Here is a 12,756-nt window from a genome sequence, read left to right on the forward strand (position 1 = left end):
TTGCTTTGGCTGTGGGAGATTGTAGCCTACTTTTGCCTTTTGGTTTTGATCCAAAGTCAAGCCCACTTAAAGGCTCTTTGGTTCATGAACCAGTTGCACTTGTTTTAGAAGCTCTTGGCTTTTCTCCATTTGTTCTTAAGCCCGAGTTTGTTACTTGTTTAACTTGGATGGTGGATTGAGGCGTGCATCAACATTTGAAAAGCCCAAGTTCTGTTTGGGTTGCAAGCAAGGATGTAAAGGAAGCCCAAGTTCTGTTTGGGTTCCTATTAATTTTTGTTGTTTTATTTCAAGCTTAAAATAAAGCCTAGTGATTACTTATGACACTATGGCAAGTAGGTGTGTGTTTAATGGCTGATTAGGCTTGTAATTAGGGGTTTATTACAGCTCCATAAGTTGCTGATTGCCTTCTTGTAACAGCCCCATAATTGAGGCTTAATTAGGGCTTGAATCAAGGAGTTTTGTAACTCCTCAAAACCTTTCCTCTTAGGACGGTTTTTAGGGTGTTTTTATCTCCTCCTTGCTGCTCCTTATCTCTATAAAAGGAGAGCAAATGATAATAGAAGTTCAGATTTGAGTTTGATTAAAAAAAACCTTCGTGTTTTCAGTTTTTAGCTTTGAGTTTGTCTCAAGTTTGAAACTAACCCTTATTACTTTGAGTGAGTCTGGAGTGATAAGATTAGGGGAGATTGAGTGAGTCTTGTCTCTGGCCTAAGATCCCAAATCATTGAGTTTGTCTTTTGATTTGGTCATTTATCCTAAAAACGTCAGTTACAAAGTGTTCTTGTGAGTGTTCTTGTTCTTGAGTTTGAAAACATTGTCCAACTCTTTGAAGGGTGCTTTTAGATTCACATCATCTGGTATCAGAGCTTTGGTGAAGAAATTCGTCGGAAAAATCGAGTTTTGGAGAAGAAACAAAACTGCCAGAATTCAACCTGTTTTTCATCCGACTTTGAAAGATGATTTCTCAACTTTCAGGAGTTCAAATTGGTTGATTCTTTTTTTTTTATTCTGCATAACTTTTTGTCTAGAATACTCACAAAATTTTTCCAATTTTTTTGAATTTTTTAGATATTAAACTGGGCACGTTTTTCGCAACTGCGCCAGAATGGAGCAAATCTGGCACACAGAACTTCAAACGACGATTACTCCTTCATCCGGAAAGCTTTTTAAGAGTTTCTTTTTTTTATTCTGCTTGAAATTTCCTGAATTTTCTTAATCTGTAAGCCTTTGAGAGTCTCAAGGCCATTTTCACTTTCTTTCTGTTGTTTAAAGTTGCGGCAGTTTGCATCTTGTATTTGTAATAGTCTAGCAAAATAGTGAAATTATGGCTGATGGTGATCTTGCTAGGATGTTACAAGTAATTACTGATAAGTTAGAAAACTTAGAGAGAAAATCAGAAGTAAATGATGAAGATAAGGCTCAACAAAAGACTAGGTTAGATGCTATGTCCGAAATGTTGATGCAAGCAAGTAGAAAACTGAATTTTCTTGAAAATGAAGATGGTGAGATTAATACACCTAGACTTTGATAATGATAGGGGTTTGAAAATTGAGATGCCTGAATTTGATGGGGGACATGATAGTGAGGCCTTTCTTGATTGGATGAGGCAAATCGAAACCGTTTTTGATTATAAGGGGTATGATGATAGGAAAAGGTTTAAACTTGTAGTCCTGAAACTCACTAAACTTTCTGCGTTGTGGTATGAAAACCTCAAGTCAAATAGAAGGAGAGAGGGAAAAGAGAAGATAGACTCATGGGTTAAGTTGAAAAAAGAGATGAGGGATAAATGGGTTAGTAAGGAGTATGAGCAAGATCAATACCTAAAACTTACCCACCTTTCCCAAGAAAATAACATGAGTGTAGAAGAGTACATGAAAGAGTTTGAAAAATTGTGCTTGATTTGTGATTTACAAGAAAAGGAAACCTTTAAAATTGCTCGATTTGTTAAAGGTTTGTCTAAAGAGATAAGTAAGAAAATAGAAGTGACTCACTAGCCACTTTTAGTGATGTTTGTAAACTTGCTTTGAAATATGAGGCACAAGCTAAGGAGGAAAAGGAGAAAGAGAAGCCCAAAACTTCTTCTTCTTCTTTCAAAGGTACTTCAAAATTTACTCCTTTTAACTCTAAAGGGAGTACTTTTCAAAGTAGAGCCTTTTCATCTAGTTCATCCGGTTCTAAATTTGATAAGGGGAAAGAAAAAAAGGTGATTTCACCTAGTGAGCTTGCAACTAGGAGAAAATGTTTTAAATGCCATGGGAGGGGTCATATTGCTAGTGAATGTCCTAGTAAAACTGTTTTGACCGCCACTCAATGTGCCATAATGGTAAGAGAACAAATGTATAACTTTGTAGTGTAAGAAGAAGATGGTTATGTAGAAGATGACTTTGAAGAAGAGATAGAACCCGAGAGTGAGTACAATATGATGGTTGTGAGGAAAGTGTTGTTTAGTGAGCCTCAAGTTGATGAGAGGCAAAGAAACAACTTATTTCATACTAGATGCAAGATTGGAGAGAAGACTTGCAATGTGATAGTCGATGGTGGAGCTCAAATGGATGTTGTTTCATCCGAAGCTGTGAGTAAGTTAAAACTTACCACTAGAGATCATGATGAGCCTTATAAGCTCAATTGTTGAATGATGGCAATGGTATTAGGGTGAAGAAGCAAGCTTTGGTTTCTTACTCTATTGGCAAGTTTGAAGATGAGAGATGGTGCGACATTCTTCCTATGGATGCTTGTCACTTGTTACTTGGAAGGCCATTGCAATTTGACCATGATTCGGAGCATAAAGGCAAATCTAATGTATATCTTGTAACTACCAAAGATGGTAGAAAAGTTAAATTGCTTCCCCTACCCCCTAAAGTTGCTAAGAAAGACAAAGAAAAGAGCAACTACCTTGTATCTTGTAATGAGTTCGAAAAAATAGTGGAAGAAAATGGTGGGGGGTATGCTTTGGTTGTGAGGACCAAAGACGAGAATGAGACTACTTGCAATAACTCACCACTTTTGGATGAGTTGTTGGAAGAGTTCAAAGATGTGTTCCCCAATGACTTGCCCAAGGGCCTCCCTCCAATAAGGGGCATTGAGCATGCCATTGACTTGATTCCAGGATCACCTTTGCCCAACAAGGCTAATCAACATTTGCCCAACAAGGCTAATCAACATTTCAATGTGGGAGATTTGTCAAAATACTTAGATGATTCAAGTTTGAGGGAAAACTCTTCAAAACAAGGGGAGAATGATCCAAAGTCAAGCCCACTTAAAGGCTCTTTGGTTCATGAACCAGTTGCACTTGTTTTAGAAGCTCTTGGCTTTTCTCCATTTGTCCTTAAGCCCGAGTTTGTTACTTGTTTAACTTGGATGGTGGATTGAGGCGTGCATCAACATTTGAAAAGCCCAAGTTATGTTTGGGTTGCAAGCAAGGATGTAAAGGAAGCCCAAGTTCTGTTTGCGTTCCTATTTATTTTTGTTGTTTTATTTCAAGCTTAAAATAAAGCCTAGTGATTACTTATGACACTATGGCAAGTAGGTCTGTGTTTAGTGGCTGATTAGGCTTGTAATTAGGGGTTTATTACAGCTCCATAAGTGGCTGATTGTCTTCTTGTAACAGCCCCATAATTGAGGCTTAATTAGGGCTTGAATCAAGGAGTTTTGTAACTCCTCAAAACCTTTCCTCTTAGGACAATTTTTAGGGTGTTTTTATCTCCTCCTTGCTGCTCCTTATCTCTATAAAAGGAGAGCAAATGATAATAGAAGTTCAGATTTGAGTTTGATTAAAAAAAACCTTCGTGTTTTCAGTTTTTAGCTTTGAGTTTGTCACAAGTTTGAAACTAACCCTTATTACTTTGAATGAGTCTTGAGTGATAAGATTAGGGGAGATTGAGTGAGTCTTGTCTCTGGCCTAAGATCCCAAATGATTGAGTTTGTCTTGTGATTTGGTCATTTATCCTAAAAACGTGAGTTACAAAGTGTTCTTGTGAGTGTTCTTGTTTTTGAGTTTGAAAACATCGTCCAACTCTTGGAAGGGTGCTTTTAGATTCACATCATCAAGAGCAGATGATGTGAATCTAAAAGCACCCTTCCAAGAGTTGGACGATGTTTTCAAACTCAAGAATAAAACTCCTTGATTCAAGCCCTAATTAAGCCTCAATTATGGGGCTGTTACAAGAAGGCAATCAGCAACTTATGGAGCTGTAATAAACCCCTAATTACAAGCCTAATCAGCCACTAAACACACACCTACTTACCATAGTGTCATAAGTAATCACTAGGCTTTATTTTAAGCTTGAAATAAAACAACAAAAATAAATAGGAACCCAAACAGAACTTTGGCTTCCTTTACATCCTTGCTTACAACCCAAACATAACTTGGGCTTTTCAAATGTTGATGCACGCCTCAATCCACCATCCAAGTTAAACAAGTAAAAAACTCGGGCTTAAGAACAAATGGAGAAAAGCCAAGAGCTTCTAAAACAAGTGCAACTGGTTCATGAACCAAAGAGCCTTTAAGTAGGCTTGACTTTGGATCAGGTTTAGTATTAGAACTCTATAATTGTTATTATGTTCTAACTAGTACCTATAATATTGTTTCAATTTCGGTTTTGGATTCGAAAGGTTTTTTCATTTCAAATAAAGAATAATTGTTGTTCTGCTTATTTGAGTGATTTATTTGATGTCTCACCCAAGTTATAAACCCACATATATAACATAAACAAGCAAGAAGCATAAAACAAATGATTTAAACCCTATATTTCTATGGCATTGTCGATTAGCCCACATAAGCTCAAAGCATATTGAGAAGCTTCATAAAGATGGTGATACATATTGATATAGCACATGAGAGCATTAGTTGAAAGAAGTTAAGATTCAGTTTTAAAATAACTAAAAGAAACTAACCCGATTTGTTCTAAGACAAACAACCACCACTTTCAAAACCCAACAATCACCAAACAAGGCTAAGACAAGGTGGAACAACTTGTCCTACAACCTACTTTATGTTCTTAGCTCTCACCTCAATGAATGACAAGCAAACAACAAAGATTTTAGATAAACAAAACCAACTCGGTTTTGGACAGAAAACACACTTGTTTTCAATTAGAGAGAACTCTCTGGTTTTTATAAGCAATCTGCTGACTATTTATACTACAACATGTCGAAATTTCGTAGCCAACAAAGATCTACAAATACTATTAAAATAAGCTAAAATTTGGAAGAGCTACTGAACTCGCTTTTAGGACCTTTCTCCATCTTTCAGCCCATATCTCATGATTAGCTTATCCAATGGCCAGGAAACTAGTTGGAGGGTTTCCTACACTTGAAGAGATTTCCATCCATTGGTCACACGTACGTCCCAAAATAATGCTCGCTGCTGTACATTGATTTCTTCTCCATGCTTTTTCTCTTCTTTCTATATGCTGCCTAGCAGCCTTTATGGACTTTTCTTCCTTGAGAGGTTAATGCAAGCAGCTGCATCATGCTATGATAAGCAACTAGCTTAAGCACATAGGCGACTAAGCGCCTTACAAAAATTCAGAATAAAATATTAACAAAAATGTTACAAAAGATGTTCTAAAACACCGACTAAACATCTAACAACGTTTAACTAACACTCTAGGACACTTAGAGCTAATTAAACTCAAAAACTTAATTTTTAAAGCATTATTATCATTATTTACAAGAAGATTAGTAATAGGAATAATAGAGCTAGATGCTCCTGCATCAACTAGTAAATTAGGAAAGTGTTCTCCTTTAATTGTAGCCTAGAATCTAGCTAAATTTAAGGATTGAATAACTTATGGAAAGCTATGCAATACTTTACTGAATTATAACTGAATCACACAACACTCAAGTTTACGCCTTGCACGCCACTCATCCCACAAGTTTAAGGTAACTTTCCTAAAATACAACCATGACAACTTAGACTCCTAATAAACCAAAATCAGTTATAATTTTCGAACTTTCGTAAAACTAAAATCTACTCAGCTAATTTTAACTAACGATGACACTTAATTACAATGCTAATCCTCTTCATTCCAATCCACAAAATCATACATATTAATTAAAGATCACTAAATCCAACACTAAAACACTACTTACAGATTTGAATTACAAAATGGTCCAAATTCAATAAATAGATAGATCAAAAAATATAATGAACTTGCATTGCCTTGCTGCATTTGTGTCATTCTTGATTTGAACGCTCAACTGCGATATTTAAACATTCAAGAGAAATGCCATCTTTGAACAAGAACAATAAGAATTCGAAATAGTAACAAGGATATTTCTTAATGAATGATCACTCCTAAAACACTCACAAAGAATCTCAAACACACTCAAACCACTCCTGGAATTAAGTTGTTTAAATATTAATTAGATTAACACTCCTAAAAATCTGATTAATGGTCGAAATTAAGATTCGTGGAACAATCGTAAACTGAACCCAATTTTATGTAAATTCACTCTAATTGTCTATCTCTTAATGAGGCTAGACTCGTATTATTTACAGTAGAAGAAGCAAGAAAACCTTGCTCTCTAAGACAGCCATAAGCTACGATTTACTACTAGTAAATTAGGAAAGTGTTCCCCCTTAATTGTAGCTTAGAATCTAGCTAAATGTAAGGAAACAATACCTTATGGAAAGCTATGCAATACTTTACTTAATTACAACTGACTCACACGACACTCAAGGATACGCCTTGCACGCCACTCATCCGACCACTTTAAGGTAACTTTCCTAAAATACAACCATGACAACTTAGACTCCTAATAAACCAAAATCAGTTATAATTTTCGAACTTTCATAAAACTAAAAACAACTCAGCTAACTAACTAATATTTTACTAACGATGACACTTATTTACAATGCTATCTTCTACAATCCAATCCACGAAATCATCTATATTAATTGAAGATCAACAAATCCAACACTAAAACACCACTTACAGCTTTTAATTACAAAATGGTGCAAATTCAATAATTAAATAGATCAAAAAATTATAATGAACTTGAGTTGCCTTGCCGCATTTGTGTCATTCTAGATTTGAACGCTCAACTAGGATATTTTAACATTCAAGAGAAACGCCAACTTTGAACAAGAACAATAAGAATTCGAAATAGTAACAAGGATATTTCTTAATGAATGATCATTCCTGAAACACTCACAACGAATCTCAAACACACTCAAACCACTCCTGGAATTAAGTTGTTTAAATACTAATAAGATTAACGCTCCAAAAAATCTGATTAATGGTCGAAATTAAGATTCATGGAACAATCGTAAACTTAACACAATTTTATGTAAATTTACTCTAACTATGTATTGTTTAATGAGGCTAGAATTGTATTATTTAAAGAAGAAGAAGCAAGAAACCTTGCTCTCCAAGACAGCCATAAGTCACGATTTACCACTAGTAAATTAGGACAGTGTTCCCCCTTAATTGTAGCTTAGAATCTAGCTAAATTTAAGGAAATAATAACTTATGGAAAGCTATGCAATACTTTACTTAATTACAACTGAATCACACGACACTCAAGCATACGCCTTGCACGCCACTCATCCCACAACTTTAAGGTAACATTCCTAAAGTACCACCATGACATCTTAGACTCCTAATAAACCAAAATTGGTTATAATTTTTGAACTTTCGTAAAACTAAAAATAACTCAGCTAATTTTAACTAATGATGAAACTTAATTACAATGCTAATCTTCTTCAATCCAATCCACGAAATCATCCATATTAATTGAAGGATCACCAAATCCAACACCAAAACACTACTTACAGCTTTGAATTGCAAAATGGTCCAATCTCAATAAATAAATAGATCATAAAATATAATGAACTTGAGTTGCCTTGCCGCATCTGTGTCATTCTTGATTTGAACACTCAACTAGGATATTTAAACATTCAGGAGAAAAGCCAACTTTGAACAAGAACAATAAGAATTCGAAATAGTAACAAGGATATTTCTTAATTAATGATCACTACTGAAATACTTATAAAGAATCTGAAACACACTCAAACCACTCCTGGAAGTAAGTTGTTTAAATACTAATAAGATTTACACGCCTAAAAATCTGATAATAGTCGAATTTAAGATTCATGGAACCATCGTAAACTTAACACAATTTTATGTAAATTCACTCTAATTGTCTATCTCTTAATGAGGCTAGACTCGTATTATTTACAGTAGAAGAAGCAAGAAAACTTTGCTCTCCAAGACAGCCATAAGCTACGGTTTACTACTAGTAAATTAGGAAAGTGTTCCCCCTTAATTGTAGCTTAGAATCTAGCTAAATGTAAGGAAATAATAACTTGTGGAAAGATATGCTATACTTTACTTAATTACAACTGAATCACACGACACTCAAGCATACGCCTTGCACGCCACTCATCCCACAACTTTAAGGTAACTTTCCTAAAATACAACCATGACAACTTAGACTCCTAATAAACCAAAATCGGCTATACTTTTCGAACTTTCGTAAAACGAAAAACAACTCAGCTAACTAACTAATATTTTACTAACGATGACACTTAATTACAATGCTAATCTTCCTCAATCCAATCCACGAAATCATCCATATTAATTGAAGATCACCAAATCCAACACTAAAACACTACTTATAGCTTTGAATTGAAAAATGGTGCAAATTCAATCATTAAATAGATCAAAAAATATAATGAACTTGAGTTACCTTGCTGCATTTGTATCATTATTGATTTGAATGCTCAACTACGATATCTAAAAAATCAAGAGAAATGCCAACTTTGAATAAGAACAATAAGAATTCCAAAAATAGTAACAAGTAACAAGGATATTTCTTAATGAATGATCGCTCCTGAAACACTCACAAAGAATCTTAAACACACTCAAACCACTTCTAGAATTAAGTTGTTTAAACACTAATAAGATTAACGCTGCTAAAAATCTGATTAATGGTCAAAATTAAGATTCATGAAATAATCATAAACTTAACACAATTTTATGTAAATTCACTCTAATTGTCTATCTCTTAATGAGGCTAGACTTGTATTATTTACAGTAGAAGAAGCAAGAAAACCTTGCTCTCTAAGACAGCGTTAAGCCACGAATTACCACTAGTAAATTAGGAAAGTATTCTCCCTTAATTGTAGCCTAGAATCTAGCATATTTTAAGGAAACAATAACTTATGGAAAGCTATGCAATACTTTACTTAATTACAACTGAATCACACTAGACTCACGGATACGCCTTGCACGCCACTCATCCCACATGTTTAAGGTAACGTTCCTAAAATACAACCGTGACAACCAACATGTTGTAAATGCCACAAAAATAGGAACAAGTTTCTATTCTCTTGCAACCATCTCCTTGCTTGATGTATATGCCTTTGAACATGTTACAACATTACTTAGATACATCCTATTGTTTTAAACTACATCACTAACACTTTATTATATGACTTTTTAATAACTAAAACAACTAAAACAAACAAACAACAAAATTATTCGAAAATAATAACATAACTCCTAAACACACTAGGACTCTTATACTTACTTAGAATCAATTACTCTTATTTTTACTTAGAATCAATGACTCTTAGTAGTACTACTTTTGGGAACCAAAAATACAACTCAAACCAACTAAGATCATAGTTCAAAACACACGAATTAAAAGACTCCTAATTAACATGGACTCTATTGATTTGACATTAAATGACTAAGGAACAAGCTTACTGAACTTGATTAGAAATGGACTCTTAAATGGATGAAATACATAAAGTACTTCACTCATTATATCAACCATTTCATTAAGAAGCTTCTACCCCAATGGCAACCTTGGTTGCACCTACAACATAAGTAATATTTTAACTAACGATGACACATAATTAACATGTTAATCTTCTTTAATCCAATCCACCACTAGTAGAGTGATCAAAGTCTGTTTCGATCATGGAACCCATAAAGCCTCCTTAAACTAAATACATGGAATACAAAAATTGAAGAGCCCAAGTTCTGTTTGGGTTGCAAGCAAGCATGTAAAGGATGCCCAAGTTTTGTATGGGTTGCTTTTTTTTTTTTCAAGCTTAGAATAAAGCCTAGTGATTACTTATGACAGTAAGGTAAGTAGGTGTGTGTTTAGTGGTTGATTAGGCGTGTAATTAGGGGTTGTTTACAGCTCCATAGTTGTTTATTGCCTTCTTGTAACAACCCCTTAAATGAGGCTTGATTAGGGCTTGAATCAAGGAGTTTTATAACTCCTCAAAACCATTCCTCTTAGGACGGTTTTTAAGGTGTTTTTATCTCCTCCTTGCTGCTCCTTATCTTTATTTAAGGAGAGCAAATGATAATAGAAATCAGTTTTTTAGTTTGAAGTAAAAACCTTTGTGTTTTCAGTTTTTAGCTTTGAGTTTGTCTCAAGTTTGAAACTAACCCTTATTACTTTGAGTGAGTCTTGAGTGATAAGCCTAGGAGAGATTGAGTGACTCTTATCTTTGACATAGAACCCCAAAACATTGAGTGTGTTCTTTTGTTTTGGTACTGTTTCTGTCTAGAAATTAAGGGTACTGATTCCTTTGCTTAGGGAATACCGGGTCAGATTCGAATCTCCTGAGTCCAAAGTCCGTACGCCGGAATCCTGCAAAAGTAATGGTTAGAATGCCCCGGGGGTTGTTCCGGGATCGCCTCTCCGACGCTCAAGTCAGTGATCAAGCTTAGAGAGATAAAGTCTAGAGAGAGATGCTCTGGTTTGTTAGGTAAGAATTCAATACCTTCTCATTGATGAGGGGGTTGAGTATTTATAGTGCTTGGGATATCCCAACTGTAGGCCAGCTGGAGGGCACTGACAGCTGGGAGGCACTATCACAGGTGGGGCCCTCTAGAGGTTTAAGGCCTTATTGGGCTTGATTGTCCCTAGCTGGCTCAACCCAGGAAATAAGCCCAAATAATTAGCCCCACGCCAGGAATGGGAAACATCGAGGCCTTGCTGAAGCGTCTCCCGTTCGTGGCGGAACCTAGATAACCCTGAGCCTAAGCTGACGTGGTCTCCTGGAGGAGGAGGAAGGTAGCTGCCGACCCAGTCTCCTTGAGGAGGAGGGTGGCAAGTGCCGACCCGGTCTCCTTGAGGAGAGGGATGGCAAGTGCCGACCCAGTCTCTTCAAGGAGAGGGGGTGGCATGTGCCGACCCGGTCTTCTTGAGGAGAGGGGTGGCATGCGCCGACCCGGTCTTCTTAAGGAGAGGGGTGGCATGTGCCGACCCGGTCTTCTGGAGGAGAGGGGTAGCATATGCCGACCCAATCTCTTCAAGGAGAGGGGGTGGCATGTGCCGACTCGGTCTTCTGAGGAGAGGGGTGGCATGTGCCGTCCCGGTTTCTTCAAGAAGAGGGGGTGGCATGTGCCGACCCAATATCTTCAAGGGGAGGGGAGCTTATACGCCGACCCGGTCCCTGGGAGGAAAGGGGGGCATGCGCCGACCCGAGTCGCTAAAGACGATAGCCTCCTTGGGCTTTTTACACAGGGCTCGGACGAAGGGCCAATGAGCCCCCTGCTTGTCCGAGCCGGTGCCTGCTCTCGCTAAGTCAATCTGGGACTTAGGAGACTTGCTCATCCAAAGAGGAGAGCCTTCTTGGCCGAGTTGGTTGGACGCGGCTCGGATGAGGGGCCAATGAGCCCCATGCTTGTCCGAGCCGGTGCCTGCTCTTGCTAAGTCAATCTGGGACTTAGAGACTTGCTCAACAAAGGGAGAGCCTCCTTGGCCGAGTTGGTTGGACGCGGCTCGGATGAGGGGCCAATGTGCCCCATGCTTGTCCGAGCCGGTGCCTCAGGCTTTGGACCACTGGCTGAAGTGACCGAGCTGGTAACCTTGAGCTGATGAACTAGCAATCTTGAGCTGGTGAACTTAATAGTTTCTTGAAACCCGAAATGCCACGTGGCGATGGTGGATTATTGGGGAGCTTGAAAACATGGTGGCGATTCAACTTCTGGCATTAAGACCTTTGTGACGATTGATATTCCTGGGAGCTGTGTCTTTTGAACAGTTTTGGGCATTTGGGAGGCCCATTAAGGCGGCGAAAACACAGGGCCCGGTCCAAGATGCGACGCGGGACACGAAAACCGAGGATTTTGCCTATAAGTAGGGAGAGAGGGGAGAGATTTTGTCACTTTTACAATTCTCTCTCTCTCTCTAAATTTGAGATTTCTGCTCTCTCTCTCTCTACTTTTAGAGTTCCTTCTCTCTCTAAGTCCGGGTTCCATCTTCTTCGTCCGACCAGATACGCACTTGTTTTGCTTTTTCACTAAGTTTTTCTTCTCTTTTTTAATAAAATCGGCCGACCCCCTTCTGTTGATAAATAATGGGGAGCTCGTCCGAGTCAGTGACACCCCTCCCTCACCTCCTTATAATTTAGCCGAGGAAGTGAGAGGTATGGGAATGGTATTGGTGTCAACTTTAATAAGTTGCCCGGATCCCTCGGCTGTGCCTGAGGCGCTTTCCCTCCCAGAGTACTCCTTCGCAAGCCGAGGAGGAGGAGGCCGAGGGTACCATCCCCCTACCCTGGGAGGTGTCCCTGGCCTATCCCTCTTCGAGGAGTTACTTAGACAAATATATGTCTGATGGTGTAGTTTGGATAGCTATGCCGGGCGAAGAAGGTGAAGCGTCGACGTCCGGGAGGCTCGTATATCCGGAGCTTGATCCCAAGGGCGGACCGGGAGCGAAGTTTCCACTTCCGTCCTTAATAAAGGCTTTGCTAGAAGATGCCCGAGGCCAAGCGGCCAAATT

The sequence above is a fragment of the Beta vulgaris genome, chromosome 5, assembly GCF_026745355.1.
Source record: "Beta vulgaris subsp. vulgaris cultivar EL10 chromosome 5, EL10.2, whole genome shotgun sequence".
In the NCBI taxonomy this organism is placed as follows: domain Eukaryota; kingdom Viridiplantae; phylum Streptophyta; class Magnoliopsida; order Caryophyllales; family Amaranthaceae; genus Beta; species Beta vulgaris.